This window comes from Rana temporaria, chromosome 12 (assembly GCF_905171775.1).
Source record: "Rana temporaria chromosome 12, aRanTem1.1, whole genome shotgun sequence".
NCBI classification, from domain to species: domain Eukaryota; kingdom Metazoa; phylum Chordata; class Amphibia; order Anura; family Ranidae; genus Rana; species Rana temporaria.
This window is the reverse complement of record NC_053500.1, coordinates 61,361,423-61,380,562: the sequence shown is the minus strand read 5'-3', so window position 1 is coordinate 61,380,562 and position 19,140 is coordinate 61,361,423. Positions and strand designations below refer to the sequence as shown.

General features: G+C 43.6%; 1 protein-coding gene across 4 annotated transcripts in view; it reads left to right on the top strand.

The window, feature by feature from the left end:
• OTOP2 (otopetrin 2) overlaps positions 1–19,140 on the top strand; it is a 142,167-nt gene that overhangs the window by 70,429 nt on the left and 52,598 nt on the right. The window contains exon 2 of one of the 4 annotated variants that reach the window (XM_040331189.1): positions 18,901–18,945. The exons of the other annotated variants lie outside the window; for them this stretch is intronic. The gene's annotated coding sequence lies outside the window, so the exon portion shown is untranslated. The remainder of the gene's footprint in view (positions 1–18,900; positions 18,946–19,140) is intronic. 4 annotated transcript variants of the gene reach the window in all.

Sequence of the window (19,140 nt, the reverse complement as noted above, 5' to 3'; positions counted from 1 at the left end):
CTTGTGATGTCACCGACCGCTGCTTGCTGGGGGGGGTGTCCCTGAATGGCTGTATGGAAATGTGGTCACCCTAACTGTATAGAGTTGTATGGATGTATAGGTGTGAGGGAAATTCAGGGGGAATTTATCAAAACTGGAGCAGACAGAGCTTTGAAAATGAAATATAGAAGCTGACTGGTTGCTATTCACAGCTGCTCCAGTCTTCGTAAATTCCCCTGACAGAGTTTTTTTTGCTGTCTGTATCCTGGGGATTTCCCACCATATCCTCTCCAGCAGGCATACCAGGAAATGAGTGGATATTTATCCAGTGTGAGGGGAGATGTCCAGAACAATGGAACAGATGTTTACATTGGTAGAGTCTGGTGACAAATGTGACATTGTGGATTTGCCATCAATTTCTGTTCTGTTACAATGATCACCAGTAGAAATAGAAAGGCATAATCTCAGACAGATGGCAATAACAACCTGACAGAAAATCATATGAATACAAGCACGTATATCTGCTGGAATAGGTCAGGGAAGTAACCGATGGATGGAGTCTGGATTTACCTCAGTCTACTCAGTCACTTTGTAAACTGTGTCTCCATGTAACTGTAGCACTACCCCCCGGAGGAGCTGCTGAGTAATTTTGGGTCTGTACTCTGCCTATCAACCCCAATATATTTGGCCCGAACCCTCCCTTGGCACAACTGGACCACAGTGTGATTATGGGACCCACCAGTAGTTGGGAACCACAATGATATACACAATAAAAAAATTGCAATTAATTATGATTACCTTGTACTGCCCAGATAAACTCCGCACACAACTTTCTGATTAACAAAGAGGTAATTATTTACTTGGTAAGAAAAGATAAATAAAACAGAGTTAAACAGGGTTAAACAAATACAGTTGACTGCTTACAGGGCCCTGCAATATCACAGACCTGTGTAAGAAAGCGGGGGAGGGGTCTCTCCAGTACAGTACTATCAGCACCGGGGTACCTCTCCACCAGGCCTCACCCAGCTCTGCGGAACAGCAACACTGTACAAAATGAGTATAAAGTAATTACTCTATGTATATGAAACTATAACTCTTTAGCTCCCCCTAGCGGGCAGTCCTTGGACACGTGTCCTACTATGGTAGCTTAGTTGATCAGACTAAACCTTGCAATAGTTCTCTTCCGGTTAACTGAAGTCTTCGCTAGCATTAGTTGGTGCATGTAAACAATTTGTAATCCAATAGGGGTAAATAAACTGGAAATTAACGTTAAAGTAAGTATGGCGTGTTGGCAACATAAGCGCCAATTCCCTTAATGCACAGTCACTGCTGGATGCAAAGTATCCCTGCACGTGACGTGTCAACCTCCAAGCAACAACGTTGAGTCTACTAGATCTACTTTCCTGCAATACAGTTATTATATCATTGGGCAGGTGCCCTTCTTACCCAATGAGGCCTCGCCTCTCCAGTATTCTCCATCTGTGAAGTCCCGCCTCTCGGCCTCTCTGCAACTGACGGTCCCTAGTCTTCTGCGCAGCCATCACAAAGTGCCGGTGGACAGGTGACACTGGTCGCCCTGAAACGTAGGCCAAACACTGCGTCAACGATCCCCTCTCAGGATGGGTGATCCGCGCTGGCGACTACGCCCAGGCTTCTGAGGCCTAGGCTTCCTGCTTGCTAGAAGTTGCCATCCCAAGAGGAAGCATGCACGCTTCCCCTTCCTTTAAGTAACTTCCCCCAGAAGGCTGTGCATGATGCAATCCACTTTGGGTAGCACAGTTGCACTATGGGTACCGTAGTCTGTCAAACACCCAAGGCAATGGAGTGTTTATCTCCCTGCACTTCAAATTCCATAATGCATAGCTGTAATATCATAAAACCAAACAAGTGGTGACAGTATAAGGTTTGGCCACCGGAGGGAGCCGAGTTCCTTCTCAATTATAAACTGTAGTCTTTAGGCCACATTTGCAAGTGGCACCCTGCTACATAACCAAACCTGGCCATACACTAGTTGATTTTCAAACATCTGTACGAAAATTCATAAGAACATTTTTAGTACATTCGATTACTAGACGAATGTTGTTCAAAAGTACTTCAAAATGTAATTTGCTTTTAACATTTGATTTTGGAGTGAATGGACTTTCCTGGACAAAAACCACTCATTGTTTGAAATTCATTCATTTGAGAAAAAAAAATTCCATCCTGCTCCTTAAGATTTTCTCATCACTGTGGTCAAAAATGAATGTTGATTTGATCCCACTAATGATTAAAATGGAAAACAAACATTCTTAAAATGAAAACTTTCGGAAGATATTCTACTAATGTATGGCCAGCTTATCTGATATCACCTGCAAATCTCTCTGTGAAGATGGAAGGATTGGCGAAGATGCAAGGATACTCTCCATGAGCTGTAATGTGTTTCCGATGTTGGAGGTGCTTGTTATTGATACCTAGAGATTCCCAATCCACACATGCATGCCCCAGCACAGGAGAAACTAATCCTCCTTTTTTTTTCCACCACACATCAATGATGTATATCATGTGCTGCAGTGTTCTGTAAATGGCTCTGAGGTGTCATTGAAAATGAATGCCACCACAATGCATCAAACTGCATGTTGTTTACTTTGCATTATGACAATGAGATGGTTAAAACTGGTCACACATAAAATGTGTGTGTGTATGTGTATATATATATATATATATATATATATATATATACTGTATACACACACACATATACTCACTTTTGTTGCCGGCGGTTTAGACATTAATGGCTGTGTGTTGAGTTATTTTGAGGGGACAGCTAATATATATATATATGGCGACGATCAGTGGTTTTTAGTGGGACTGCGACATTGTGGCGGACAAATCAGACACCTGACACTTTTGACACTTTTTTGGGGGAACAGTGATGTTATTACAGTGATCAGTGCTAAAAAAAATACTGGCAGGGTAGGGGTTAACATCAGGGGCGATCAACGGGTTAAGTGTGTCCCTAGGGGGTGCTTGCGAACTGTGTGGGGGGCTTAGTCAGAATGGCAATCTGACTTGTTTACATAGCAGTGTTCTGCCTCTCTGGGGACTGATGGCAGGTGGCCAGCGGACATCAGGCCTGCCAGACCCACTGATTGGCTACCCCTCTGTCCAATCAGTGTGCGTTCTCAGAGTCTATTGCACGAAATTACATACAGGTACGATGTTTCGCGCAGTATATTTGCGGTAGGCGGTTTGGAAGTGGTTAAATGACAAAAAAATAAATGTTAAATAATATATAGGATTGGATTTTCAATTACCTTAAAGGGACACTAAAGGTTCCCTTTTTCTTAAACAACAAACATGTCATACTTACCTCCACTGTGCAGCTCGTTTTGCACAGAGTGGCCCCTGGTCTTCTGGGGTCCCTCGGCAGCTGTGTCGGCTCCTCCCCACAAGAACTAACCCCCTTCATGGGAGCTCTCTCCCATGGGGGTTACTTGTTATTGCGGCCAAGCTCCCATGATACAGTCAGCGGCTATGGCCACCGGCTGTATCAATCGGCCCCGCCCCCTGGCGCAACGCGTCATTGATTTGATTGACAGCAGCGGGAGCCAATTGCTGCGCTGCTATCAATCAACCAATGAATGAGCCGAGAAGCCCGACCGAGAAACCAGAGCGTTTGCGGCTTGGGACTTTCGAGGGGTCAGGTAAGTAAACAGGGGCTGAGGAGACCGCTAATCCTCGGATGTTTTTTCACCTTAATGCATAGAATGCATTAAGGTGAAAAAACACAAACCTTTATGACCCCTTTAACCCCCCCTGGCGGTATTCCAGAGTCTGGCTCTGGGTAAGATTTCAGTACCATTAACGGTAACCCCGAGCCAGACTCGGGATCGCCTCGCCGCATCCACAGGCATGGTTTACTTACCTTGTCCCTGGATCCTGCGATGCCTCCCCGCTGTGTGAGCGAGCAGCGTCCTCACTCGATTCACACAGTGCCTGTGTGCCGTCGATCTCCGTTCCATGCGATGTTGCGACGCACGGGGGCGGAGAACGGCGCCAAATTCAAAAAAGTAAATAAACACATTACATACAGTATACTGTAATCTTACAGATTACAGTACTGTATGTAAAAAATACACACCCCCCTTGTCCCTAGTGGTCTGCCCAGTGTTCTGCATGTACTTTTATATAATAAAAACTGTTCTTTCTGCCTGCAAACTGTAGATTGTCCATAGCAACCAAAAAGTGTCCCTTTATGTAAAAAGTGATTTTAGAGCAGCTAGAAAACAGCGATAATAAATTATAATCACTTGCAGAATTGAGCGATAGCGATTTGTGGGGAAATTCATCATAAAAAAATAAAAGTAATGACAGCGACAATTCTTCAACTGAGCAAATTTCAGTGTTTTTGATTTGATTACATTATTGAATAATTTTTATTATAATTACATTATTATTTGTTATAATTATTTATAGTTATTTATTATATTATAATTTATGATTTTGTTTTTCAAACTTTATCATACCCGAGATGTCTACTAGACTCTTGTTTGGACAAATTTAAGTGAGTTATTCCTAAGAATTCCAGGCCTACAATGTAAAACGCCAAATTTTCATGCAAAATAATTGTACCGCTTTCAGCACCTAAAACCAGAAAGAATTATACCACCAGGGAGGTTAAGGTACACTGCAAGAACGTTCAGACTTGAGAAAGATGGTGAGTTCGCTGGCTGGTCCTGTTGCTTGGAATTGTAGGTGCCCATGAACAGAAGAATAGTTTTGTCCGATGCAGCTGATTGTGTACTTGCCAGAGGAAGCTTGCAGAGCTTTGCAAATATGGTATAATAGACCTGTGAAGATATTCCACAATAATATATACTTGTGTAGCGCTACCCCCGTGAAGGCCACTGGATATTGCTTGCCCTCTTGTGCTGCCCTGACCCTGGACACTTCTCAGCCCTTCTGACACTCTAGGTTCTGAAATATTGTATACTCCTTTAAATGAACCGCAGACACAATGTAAACTGAATTCAGCAGACTTTCTGTAATAACCAAACAAACAGGAGGTGCAATAAAGTGTTAAACTTCCAAACCCCTAGGACAGCACCCAGGTTGAATTGAACATTCAGCAGTTCGATATGTACAGAATAACAATCAGATAGTAATAAATAATGACACTTAAATGTGCAGGGCAATAATAGACTCTGAATAATTGAATGGACCTAGATGGCTCAATTGTAATGGGCTGTAGCTAAGAAAAGGGGTGGCCTTCAGGGACTTCAATCCTATGGAGGGATTGAGCAAGTATTTGGGCCAGTCACACTTTACCGCAGATGAGGAAAAAGGGTAGTCCAAGTGTCAGGACTGAACACAGTCTTCACCGGCACATTGGAGCTCAAAGATGTAAAACATGGGGAATCCTCAGGGAAGACTAGAAGGTTGAACAGTCAGTAGAAAAATAGTGGGTATGGCAGAAGTGGCAAGTTCCGGGGCAATCCGGGTTATGATGTCTGCATGCAATGTCCATGTTTTGTATGTTACTGACAAAAAGGGGATTTGGGCATGAGCCCGCTCACCAGATCGCAGGAATGGGTGCAGGGTCTGTTTATCAACCAGCAGAAAGAGGAACACAGTAGGTCAGACAGATGTGTACACAGCTGTCTGGGCTGGTACCTGGAGAGGGACAAGAGATCTTTTAATGTCGTTCAGTGATGCAGACCCTCTCAGGCAGGGACAGCGATGACTCCCAGGGTCTTGATAGGCTGCAGTCCCAGCAGCTGGGCGGCAGCTCTCATGTTTATTGATGAATCTCAGGAAGAAGAGAGTGTGGACTTGCTGGGAAACTTATTTTATAGACTCTCCTATAATCCCCCTTCTTGGTAGATGGCTTGTTGGGAAATGTAGTGTAGCGCCCCCCTACTTTCAGTACGGGCGCTATACTAAATAGTGGGGAATGGGAGGGTTAATTTACTCCCATTCACTAATTATGGAAATTTAGGCTGCTGCCATTTCCAGAATTTGTCCTGTAGGTCAGTCTGCGCTCCAGGGTTGCATTATCAGAGGGATTCTGGGGGACCCACCTTCTTCCAGCAGCCAATCTGAGGAGTTTCTCCCTCGTTGGGCATGCTGGGAGGGGGGATATATCTGTGGCAGCCGCTTTTGGCGGGTTCGTTCTTGCGGGCCCGAGTTCCAGGTGCGGTACCCACCTTCAGGGTACACGCATCCATGGGCCCCGCCACCGCGTCCTGCCAGGCTGAGTTCAGGCATCATGCAGAGCCTCACCCTAACATTGAAAGGGGCTCCAGCGACTTGCTGGGTCCCAACCTTCTGCTGAGAGGATCCTAAGCCGGGAGCTGTACGGTGGGGAATTGGCTCGGGAGCACCTAGAACTAGAGGTTGTCCTGGAGCCCTAGACGAACCATCGGGGATCTGGTCACCACACTGTATGACAGGTATGCTCAAGCTGTCAGTGGGTGACATTGATTGAACTAACTGGGAGGATTTGCTCCAACTGATTTCACAAATCCTAAATTGTCCAGCCTGTGGCAGAGGCCCTGAGCCAGTCCTGTGGCAGAGGTCTGTTTCCTCCCAGTGATCTACAAGTGGCGCTCCGGCTGCCAGACCTGAGATAGTTGCCTGTCCGGGGGCGCTTTACCCACCCTGATTGGGTGGCGAAGAATTGAGTTTGACTATTGCTGAGAGCAGGCTTGCTCTCTCCTGAAATCCAGGGCCTGATTCTAAAGTTCTTCTACGCTCGTCAACCTTTTCTCTATCGTGTGTTATGTTGATGTTGTCCAGTTTGGGCCCTTGGATTAAAGCATTGAAACTAAATTTGTGTCTGGACACTTGCTCTTTATTCACACTCACAAAAGTCACCCCTAGATCAAGTCAAGAAGGTAACTTGGAAAGCCGGTCCCAAACTAACCAGCGGCTCCTTCGGGGGTAAGCGCTACATGTCGTGGCTCGTCCGGGATACCGGCTGTTGCCATTGACAACCAGAAAAGGTGTGAGTGTAATTTACTAAAGAGCGAAGAGTGATTGGCCACGTGTGAAAAACTGTCCAGTGGTGAGGGAGTTAACCTTGCACCGCTAAGCCTGGGCGTACGTGCAGTTCGACACGCGCCAGCAACGTGCCTGGACAAGTTTTCCAAGTGGGAGGAGCCACCCTCCCCTGCGTGCGACATGCACAGAGATTTTTTTCGCGCCAACTAGAGAGGGAACGCCCATTGGCGCGCCAAATTTTGCCAGAACCATCTTCTCCTTTGACCGGAACGGTTTGATGTGGAAGATGACTGAGACTTTGAAGGTCCCAGCTGCCTTAAGGCGCCCTACTACTGCGCCAAGATTGCACACTGAGACTGTTCCACCCGGAGTGTCTGTGACAAACACTGGGATCAGATTGTCCACAGCGGGACAGTTCATTTTACTGTCCTCCAGAGGAGCTGAAATGTTGGGCCTCCTGTGCCCCAGGTGCGAGGGACTGACAAAAGTGTAGTGGTTGTCACCGGTGCAAAAAGATAGATTATATTGACCTGCTGCAGTACTGTGTAAACCTTCAAAGAGGTTTAAGTATGGAAGCAGAAGAATGTTGTTACTGCGCTGGTCTGAATACGTGATAACACAAAATAATTAACCCCTTATACTTGGTTAATAAAAATTAAATAACTTATATGTGATACAATAAAGTGCTGAATCCAGTGCAGTGATGTACGTGATAGAGCACAATAAATAACTAAACAAATAAATAAATAACAATATCCAGCTCTCATGAGCATGTACAATTGCGTAGTGCTGAGTGCAACTACTGTGCCAACAAACAAAATATGAAATAAATAAATATCAAAATCTCTCAAGCATGCAAATAAATAAATATCAATGTCCAATTTTCTTGAGCATATAAAATGTGCGTGGTGCTATGTGCAACTATTTTGCCAACAAACAGATATAAATGAATATAAATATAAAGTGCAAAAAATATATATATGTATCAAAGTTCATGAGCATTCATAACATAACACATCCCAAATGGCGTGAAAAAACACAACTTCACAGTTAGAGTCCAATAAGGGGATAATTATGGTGATTGATCCTGGTGTTATGTCTCATGCATATAGGGTGCAGCTATCTTTTCCACCCGACAGAAATAAGTGCTACCACCACCAACTGCTGAAATGCACACTCACCAGACCCCAGCTGATAATAGGCCAAAAACGTATTCCGTTTTAATCGATGGGTATGTCCTCCTTTTTTCTCTCACAAGATATTCCTTAATGCCTCAAAAAACAAGGGGCTCATCATGGTGTAGTACATAAAAAAGGTTTTATTTATTTAAAATTATAAAATCAGACTACTCACAAGGGAGTTTCCTGATGACGCAGATTTGCGAAATGCGTAGAAGCCAGGTGGACAACGCATATAGGGAGTGTACTTTGACCTGTGGGACCACAGTGTAGTAGGAGCTGGGCACGCACCCCAAAGACAAGCTGGTGAGCGGCTGTCCAAGCCCGATACTGCCAAAGACACCAGGTGCTGGTTTTAAAGCACCTCCCTTGTGAGTAGTCTGATTTTATCATTTTAAATAAATAAAACCTTTTTTATGTACTACACCATGAGCTTGCTCTCTCCTGAAATCCAGGGCCTGATACTAAAGTTCTTCTACGCTCGTCAACCTTTTCTCTATCGTGTGTTATGTTGATGTTGGCCAGTTTGGGCCCTTGGATTAAAGCATTGAAACTAAATTTGTGTCTGGATACTTGCTCTTTATTCACAAAAGTCACCCCTAGATCAAGTCAAGAAGGTAACTTGGAAAGCCGGTCCCAAACTAACCAGCGGCTCCTTCGGGGGTAAGCGTTACAGTAGTCTGAAAAAAGACTCAGCAATCCAGTTATGGCTGAAGACCGGGCTACAAATCACACAGTCCTTTGTGTGCATCACACTTTTGAACCAGGAAGCAATCTGCCTGCAACACTAAAGGGAAACAGGAGCAGCCTGCAGTATTGTCTGCTATATTCATACTACAGTAGACTGCACCTGGCTACACTTGCTTGTTAACCCCTGGAAGCAATGATCAGAACAAACCTAGCATATAAGGTAACCGGGGTGGATATTTTTTTTTAAGCCCTCTCCAATATAATAGTAATAATCATGAATGGGAATGTCGTGCATGCTGAGGATGGCAGTAGAATTAGCTGGTGGAGGGCATATAGACTTTGTGTACTTTTTGCAGAGATATTGAACCATAAATGAATTGGAATTCAGTCAGTTCATCAGAGACTGGTCAAATTTTGATCTATGTGTAGCCATTCCTGTTTGGCAGAAGTCAATCGTTACATGTTATATAACTTCTGTTGAATGGGAATGTTGGAACACTTTTGTTGATCAGTGCTCACTGTCAGTAGAGAGTCCCTTTGTCAGAATACAATGTCCTAGCTGGGAATTCTTCCAATCATCTAATTCAGGCTTTCTCAGCCTTTTACCCTAGAGGAACCCCAAAAATAATTTTCAGGTCTTGAGGAACCCTTACTAAAACCAATTCATCAGGGGTCATTAGGAACAATGCCCCTTATACTGGTGATCAATCGGAAAAATGTTCCCCTTAAAGTGGTGCTCAGAATGCCACTCTAAAAGATAGGTAAAAATATATTTTGTGTCGTGCTGCTGGTATGGCTGGTATGTGATTCTGAACCTTGAACTCTGTAGGGACCATCAAAAAGGTGGTTCATCAGCCACATCTCAAGGAACCCTTAGCAACCTAATTTTTTTTCTCACTCAAACTTTTCTATGCTTGAACCTTTATCTTCTCATAAAAAAAAGTGATCTGCATCCTTGTTGAAAAGCATCCACATTGGTAAGGCTAGGTTCACATCTATGCAGATTGCAGATGGTGTGTTTTGCGTTTTGGAACCCTTTTTTTAATGTGATTTTGATGCATTTTGCATTTTATGACAGTGCTGTTCATGGGGTGCAACTTTGATGCAACTTTACAATCTCTGGCACTCAAGTAGCATCAACGTCACATCAAAGTAGTGCAGGTACCTATATGTATTGTGGCAAAGTCGCTTGGTTTTTGACAGAAATAGCGATAAATGCAGCATAGCAAAGTCACCAAAATAGCAATAAATACGGCTTTATTGCATCCAAAAAAATAATACAAATAAAAAGGCCTACTCCAACTTAGGAGGCTATCTAAACAGTAGTGTCCCTCACTACGTCTTACTGGAGCGGCTATTCCGGCCTCCAGTATAAACAAGCAAAACGACAGTTCGATATAAACAATTGGTTCTGACAGACCTTATTCCTCAGATATACAGACAGCCTCCAGTCTGTCTATCCAGCGCAGCCTGGATTTCACTCTGAGCTCCCACTTTCCCAGTCACTATCAGGTGTAGGCTAATTAATAGGGGAGAGAGAGTAGGTTTACCTGTTGGCCAGGCTTAACCGCTTCCAAGACAGGGAAAGCTGACCTTTCCAACCTCTCACTGATATACACAGAACCGTGTACCCTGTCACATATCCTCCCCCCCAGCTTAACACCTGTGTGGGAAGCGGCCACCTCTGCAAACCCATGTACTCGGGACAGAGCATCTGCATTACTGTGGAGACCTGCCCTATGTCGTACCACAAAAGTAAAGGGCTGTAGGGACAGAAACCACCTCATGACCCAAGTGTTCTTGTCCCTGTTGGTGTGCATCCACTTTAACGGAGCATGGTCTGTGACGAGGGTAAACCGTCTGCCCAACAAATAGTAGCGGAGTGTTTCTACTGCCCACTTGATCGCCAAACACTTTTTCCACTGTGGCATAGCGCTGTTCTCGAGGTAACAAATTCTGACTCAAATATAGAACTGGGTGTTCCTCACCATCCACATATTGGGACAAAACTGCACCCAAACCTACCTCTGAGGCATCGGTCTGGAGAAAGAACACCTTTCTAAAGTCGGGAGCCACAAGCACAGGTTGGGCACAAAGCGCTGCCCGCAGACCAGCAAAGGCTTCCTCAGCCTTGCTGTTCCACTTTACCGTGTCTGGACTTCTGGCTTTAATAAGGTCAGTGAGCGGAGCAGCCCTTGTAGCAAAGTGAGGAATAAACCTCCGATAGTAGCCTACGATCCCCAAAAAGGCTCTGACTTGTTTTTTCCTTAACGGTCTGGGCCAGCTCTGTATAGCTCCTGTCTTGTTCATTTGTGGTTTAACAAGTCCTCTGCCAACCATATAACCCAAGTATATAGCCTCAGCTAGGCCCAAGGCACATTTAGAGGGGATAGCTGTCAGTCCCGCTCCTCTAAAAGTGTCCAACACTGCCTGCACTTTGTCCAGATGGCTTTCCCAGTCCGGGCTATGAATGATCACATCATCCAAGTATGCGGCTGCATATTCGGTGTGGGGCCTGAGCAACTTATCCATTAGCCTTTGGAAAGTGGCTGGAGCTCCATGGAGGCCAAAAGGCATGATCATGTACTGGAACAGGCCATCAGGAGTGGCAAAGGCTGTCTTCTCTCGGGCGCGCTTTGTCAATTGGATCTGCCAATAACCCTTTGTCAGGTCCAAAGTGGTGAAGAACCTATCTTTGGCTAATCGCTCTACTAGTTCATCCACCCTAGGCATGGGGTAGGCGTCAAACTTAGACACCTCGTTTAACTTCCTGAAGTCATTACAGAACCTGATGGACCCATCAGGTTTAGGGACTAGAACAATGGGGCTGGACCACTGGCTGTGAGACTCCTCTATCACTCCAAGCTCAAGCATTTTCTTGACTTCAGCCCTTACAGCTTCCCTCTTGGCCTCCGGAATGCGGTAAGACTTCACTCTTACGACAACCCCTTGGTTCTGTAATAATATCATGGGTAATCTCTCGGGTTTGCCCAGGGTTGGGTGAGAAGACATCACTATTCCTCTCAACCAAGCCTCTAGCCTCCTCTATTTGCTCAGGTGTCAGCTCTGGAGAGATTGTCACTGAAGGACTAGGTACCTGTGGATCAGGCGTGGTGTCACCCACTGCGGCCATGCAGTCCTCTCTAGCCCTCCATGGCTTAAGGAGGTTTATGTGGAACACGGCCTCCTTCTTCCGGCGTCCTGGCTGACTAAATTTATAATTTACTGGGCTCACTTTTTCTAAGACCTCATAGGGTCCCTGACACTGTGCTAGAAGTTTGCTTTCTGCGGAGGGTACTAGAACCATTACTCTGTCCCCCCTCTCAAACTGTCTCACCAGGGCCCTCTGGTCATAGTAGGACTTCTGCCTATTCTGTGCCTGCTCCATATGCTGGCGAACAAGAGGAGCAATCTGAGCCATACGCACCCGCATATCTTCAACATACTGGAGCACATTGGTCCCAGTTACTCCCTGTTCTTCCCAGGTTTCCTTTAGGACATCCATTATACCCCTGGGATGCCTACCATATAAAAGCTCAAATGGGAAGAAGCCTGTGGAACTTTGGGGAATCTCTCGAACTGCAAACAACAGGTAAGGAAGTAACAAGTCCCAATCCTTCCCATCCCTGCTAACAACTTTTCTCAACATCACCTTTAGGGTCCGGTTAAACCTTTCTACCAACCCGTCTGTCTGGGTGTGATACACTGATGTTCTCAGAGTCTGTACCTTAAATAGCTGACATAGCTCTTTCATAATACGGGAGACAAACGGTGTCCCCTGGTCCGTGAGCAACGTCTTGGGAATCCCCACCCGTGTAAACATCTGAACCAACTCTTTCGCAATACTTTCAGCATTAGCCTTGCGTAGTGGAATAGCTTCTGGGTATCTGGTGGCATAGTCGAGAATGACAAGGATGTACTGGTGCCCTCAAGCTGTTTTCTCTAAGGGACCCACTAGGTCCATGCCAATCCTCTCAAAAGGAACGTCTCCCCGTGTGCCGCCGATCTCCGTTCCCTGCGACGTTACGACGCACGGGAGCGGAGAACGGCGCCAAATTCAAAAAAGTAAACAAACACTTTACATACAGTATACTGTAATCTTATAGATTACAGTACTGTATGTAAAAAATACACACCCCCCTTGTCCCTAGTGGTCTGCCCAGTGCCCTACATGTACTTTTATAAAAATAAATAATTTCATTTCTGCCTAAAAACTGTAGATTGTCCAAAAGTGTCCCTTTATGTCAAAAATGGTTTTAGATCAGCTAGAAAACAGCGATAATAAATTATAATCACTTGCAGAAATGTGCGATAGCGATTTGTGGGGAAATTCGTCATAAAAAAATAATAATAATGACAGCGACAATTCTGCAACTGAGCACATTTCAGTGATTTTGAGTTGATTACATTATTGAATAATTTTTATTATAATTATATTATTATTTGTTATAATTATTTATAATTATTTAATATAATTATTTATAATTATTTATTATATTATAATTTATAATTTTGTTTTAAAAAAAAAAAATCATACCCGGGATGCCTACAAGACTCTTGCTTGGTCAGATTTATGTGAGTTATTTCTAAAAATGACAGGCCTACAGTATAAAACGCCAAATTTCCTTGCAAAATAATTGTACCGCTTTTGGTACGTAATTCCAGACAGAATCATACCGCCAGGGAGGTTAAGTGCTAAGGATAGGATTAAATGTTGGGGTTAAGGGCTAGGGTTAAATGTTAGGGTTAAGGGCTAGGGTTAGGGTTAAATGTTAGGGCTAGGGTTAAGGGTTAGATGTTAGGGTTAAGTGCTAAGGATAGGATTAAATGTTAGGATTAAGGGCTAGGGTTAAATGTTAGGATTAATGGCTAGGGTTAGGGTTAAATGTTAGGGTTAACGGTAATCATTCAGGCTAGGGTTAGCGGTAATCGCTAGGGTTAGCGATAATCGTTAGAGTTAGCTGTGATTATTTTGGTTAGGGTTAGTGGTAACCCTATCCCTAAACCGTAACATTTATACCTAGCTTCTAATCCTAGCCCTTAACTCTAACCCTAACATGTGACTTTGGACACACAAAGGTTCCTGTACTACTTTGATGTGACTTTAATGCAACATTGGTGCTACTTGAGTGCCAGAGAGTGTAAAGTCGCATCAAAGGTGCACTCTATGAACAGAATTGTCATACTTTCCTATTTACTTAAAGCGGGGGTTCACCCTATAAAAAATTTCTAACACTACATTCAGCCTGTCAATCAATTGGCATGTCAATAGGAACGCCCACTCCCACAGGATTCCCTACCCGGAAGCGGCGGTGAATTCTAAGGATAAACGCTATCTACGGCGGAAAAAAAAAAAGGTCAGTGTAATTTTATTTGGAGAGCTGGGCTGGATGTAGTGTTAGAATTTTTTTATAGGGTGAACCCCCGCTTTAAAGAAAGGTAAAATTCAGGTTAACATTAGTCAGCCAGGACCTGTGTAAGTACCCAGGACTTGGTTGAAACAGTTTAAAGAAAACAGTCAAAAACACTATGCAAACAACGAAAGCAATAGGTAACAATATGTACAGATTAAATAGACTCCCCAAAAATCTTTTGGTGTGTGTGTGGGATGCTGTGGTTATAGGGGAACCCCAGGCCGGCCTACGATGCTTCTAGTACACACCCATTGAAATGATCTCATTACCTGTGGTGTGTCCCCTTTAAGAGCAACCGCGGTAATATCCTGGAGGCAAAGCTTTGCGTTTTATTATCTTCACTGGCAATGTAGGAGCTCTGTGGACAATATTTGGATGTGGTATTCTATGAAAAGCATGAAAGGTTCCTGGGCAAAGCCTCCTCACCAAATTCTGTACACAGTCAGCAGTCCTCCCCTAAGCGATCGATCGATCTTTGATGCAGGTGTGTCGCAGTGGCATTCAGTCCTTGAGCTGTTGCAGGGTGTCCTTCTTTAGCATGGACAGTCTGTTCCTCTGGGCTGGAGCTGCATGAACAATCTGTTCCCCTGGGCTGGAGTTGCAGGCTGTGTTCTCCTTGGTAGGCTGTGATTTCACACACACATAGAGTGCAGGAGATGCTCTCCTGATGGGGTGTAGGCAAAAAGAGGCTCTGGCCTAGTTCCTCTGGCTTTTTATCTCCTCCCCCATAGTCCTTTGCTGCTGTCTGATTATTGGCTCATGGTTCTTCCAATAGGGAGTTTACAGACAACCTTCAATAGGGAGTTTACAAACAAGCAGTTGTGAGAGTCTGTGTGTGAAGAGAGGAATGGGGGGTCAAAAAGCCCACGCTGCTGCAGCAGACAGCTGTCTCCTAATAGATTACATACGTCTGGAGAAGTACCTGCTACATGTATTAGAATCTGGGCCACTGCACCCAATATAAATGACTCCTAAAGAAATGTATGTAGTAGATTAAAGAAAAAAAGTGTGGCGCTAAATGGAGATATAGTGTGAACTATAATCCAAAACAAATGTGTAGGGACATAAAAATGCCTGAAATATTAGTGAATAACACCATATATATAAAGATGAACTGAATCAAAAGATTTGAAATAGTGAAAAATACAAATGTTCATATACATATGAGTATATCACAATGGAAACTAGATGGTACAAGTCCAGATTAGCCACAGATTTATGTGAAGTAATTCAACACATAAGAGTGGGATGGCATCACGTATGACCAATGAGCAGAAAAGTCCTGTTATGCGACTATACTGAGAATGTGAGATGAGTCGCATCACTCCAGAAGTTTAGAAGCTCACTAGGAAGTCCACCATAAAATCCAATGATAGCCAAAACATGTAAGGAATGGATACTCTTACCAGACATGTTGGACACACTCGCCAGCGGCGGTATGTCAGACAGGCATAAACGAAATCGTCAGGATGGATGACATCCACAGAATGAGCGTTGAGGCTTCAAAGGATATCACTGTGGTCTAGCGTCTTTAGTCTTGTATACTCGGGATATGGTGAACCGAAATGAAAAACTCCTCGTGGAAGACAGTAGGAGAACATACTCACATGGAGGGACATGGAAAAAATAAAAAAAGGCTCCACATAGTGTAGTTAATCCCAATGGGAGATATAAAAAGCCTTTATTGGCATAAATGTACCCTGGGTACATAGCCTGCTACAGCTATTTGTTCACCACGCTTTGTCATCCATTTTGTGATCATTTGTACCTGCCTCTTCACAGGGCTTGTATTTTTACTGTTCTTATTCAATTTTTATTTTATTTATGCCAATAAAGGCTTTTTATATCTCCCATACGTGATGCCATCCCACTCTTATGTGTGGAATTACTTCACATAAATCTGTGGCTAATGTGGACTTGTACCATCTAGTTTGGCCCATTGTGATATACTCATATGTATATGAACATTTGTATTTTTCACAATTATTGCTGCTATTTCAAATCTTTTGATTTAGTTCATCTTTATATATATATGGTGTTATTCACTAATATTTCAGGCTTTTTTTATGCCCTTACACATTTGTTTTCGATTATAGTTCACACTATGGCCCAGATTCACAACCAAGATACGACGGCGTATCTCCAGATACGCCGTCGTATCTCTGAGTTGCGCCGTCGTATCTATGCGCCTGATTCTTAGAATCAGTTACGCATAGATATCCATTAGATCAGACAGGAGTAAGTCTCTTTTGCCGTCGGATGTAAACTGCATTTTTTTTTACCGCTATGTGGCGCTTCCGTCGAATTCTGCGTCGAGTATGCAAATTAGCTAGATACGCGAATTCCCGAACGTACGCACGGCCGACGCAGTAAAGTTACGACGTTTACGTTAGGCTTTTCCCGGCGTAAAGTTGCCCCTGCTATATGAGACGCAGCCAATGTTAAGTATGGCCGTCGTTCCCGCATCGAAATTTGAAAAAGTTACGTCGTTTTGCGTAAGTCGTCCGTGAATGAGGCTGGACGTCATTTACGTTCATGTCGAAACCAATGACTTCCTTGCGGCGTACTTTGGAGCAATGCACACTGGGAAATTCCACGGACGGCGCATGCGTCTTTCCGAAAAAACGTCAATCACGTCAGGTCACTGTAGTTTTGCATAAAACACGCCCCCCTGATCCAAATTTGAATTAGGCGGGCTTACGCCGGCCGATTTCCGCTATGCCGCCGCAACTTACGGAGCAAGTGCTTTGAGAATACAGCACTTGCCCGTGTAATTTACGGAGGCGTAACGTAAATCAGATACGTTACGCCCGCACAATTTTACGCGGCTCTACGTGAATCTGCCCCTATATCTCCATTTAGCGCCGCACTTTTTTTTCTTACACAATATTGTCTTATTGTTGGTGCAGGCTGCTACACCCACTATCTCTCATAGTAGCGCAACTTTTTCCTTTTAATATGTAGTAGATTGCCACACACATTTAACCTCTTAACATATTCAGTTCTCAGATCTCAAAAAGGAAGCAACACAAACCCAGTTTAGATTTAGTTCTCAGATCTCAAAAAGAAAGCAATACAAACCCATAGCTCCCAACTGTACCTGATTTCGAGGGACTGTCCCTAATTTTGAGCAATGTCCCTCTGTCCCTCATTTATCCTAATTTTTCTCTCATTTTGGTCAGATCTATAGAGATGTATATAAAATGCACTTTTTATCTATCAAAAAGTGTTTCCAGGTGCTAAACCTTTCATCCGATTTCTAAATTGCTGCATTTGTAAAAGCCAATATAAAGGAATAGTAGTGATAAAAGTGGGTTTAACCAATCTTGTTTTTTTGTACAATTCTCCTTTAAGGGGCATGGCAAGTGTTGTGTCCTATGCCTGCATACTTCTGCTGATAGGTGTCCCTCATTCCTATCTCAAAAAGTTGGGAGGTATGCAAACCCAGTTCAGATTTAGTTCTCAGGTCTCAAAAAGAAAGCAACATAAACCCAGTTTAGATCCAGCAATATCTAAATGGTTTTATTCATTGACTCATTCCTGCTAATACAAGAACGTGTCTGGGTTGCAGCACATGGAATGTTCTGTTAAAGAAGGCACACCTGGGAGGTGTCGTCTCAGAGAGGAAATAGTGGAGCAATACATGAATAAAACCTGAAAGGTGTGCACGAGGTCATTCTCAGTGGTTAGAACTTTTTTTATCTTACTCAGCCTAGGTTCACACTGCTGCGAATTCAAAATCGCGGTAAAATGCGCGATTTTACCGCGATTTCGCGGCTGTGATTTTGCCGTGATTTTTACGCGATTTCGGCCGCAATTTAATGTAAATCGCGGCCCGAAATCTCAAAAAGTAGTACAGGAACTACTTTTTGAAATCACAGATGCGGCGTCGCACTGATTAGGACAGTGCCATTGCCGACAATTGCCGCCGATTTGAGATGCGGTTTGACATGTCAAATCGCATCTCAAATCATTCCAAATCGTACCCAGTGTGAACCAGGGCTGAAGGATATAAGCTACCATTACTGATATCTCCTTCTGAAATGCTTATTAAAAGGCTGCTACTAATCAAGGTTCTAATTTTTGTTTTAAACACATTTTCTCGATAAGCACTGAAGTAGACAACAACCAGGCAAATGGTATTCAGCAGTGGCAACCACCATATTTCTGTCTCAGTTCAGGTTGGCTTTGCTGTTATTTTGATGAAAATTCTCTTCTTGGGTCAGAGTATAGTAACCTTTTCTTATTTGCGCCTGCAGATTCAAAAAGTATAAAGCCCAGTTCAGTAGGGACTAGACAAATTTTGATCCATCTATGGACGTTCCCACTCAACAGAAGAAGAACTAATGATGATGTTGGAAATTATTCCGGTGATCAGCGCCTGTAGACAATTGGCTGCAGCTCTGATCAGTGCATTTTGTCAGTAGTGGAGCCCCAGAATACAATAGTGCATTTTGTGAAGGATTCCTCCATCCACATGAGTTGTGTGGTTTGGGTAATCTATTTTTTTTGGGGGGGGGGGGGGTAACAATCCATCTATGAACAACCTAAAAAAATAAAGTGGTGAGAAAGGAATTATAAATCACTAGAGTCAAGTGGCCATAAATTAGTTAAATAGGAAAACCTTTTGTTTGACTGTTTTGTTTTTACAATTGCAGGTCTGCTGAAATCAAGATTATGTAGAACCCTCTTAGTATAGGATGGTAGGTACATTTTGTTTTTGGCCTTCTGCTTCAATCAGAGGAGCAGTTATCATTTGGTATGATCCGATCATTCTTTTGTAGGCTAATGCTGCGTACACATGATAATTTTTCGGCTTGTAAAAAACAAAGTTTTTCAGCCTCTAGAAAAAACAATGTTTTTCCAACTTCATCATTAAAACGATGTTGCCCACACAC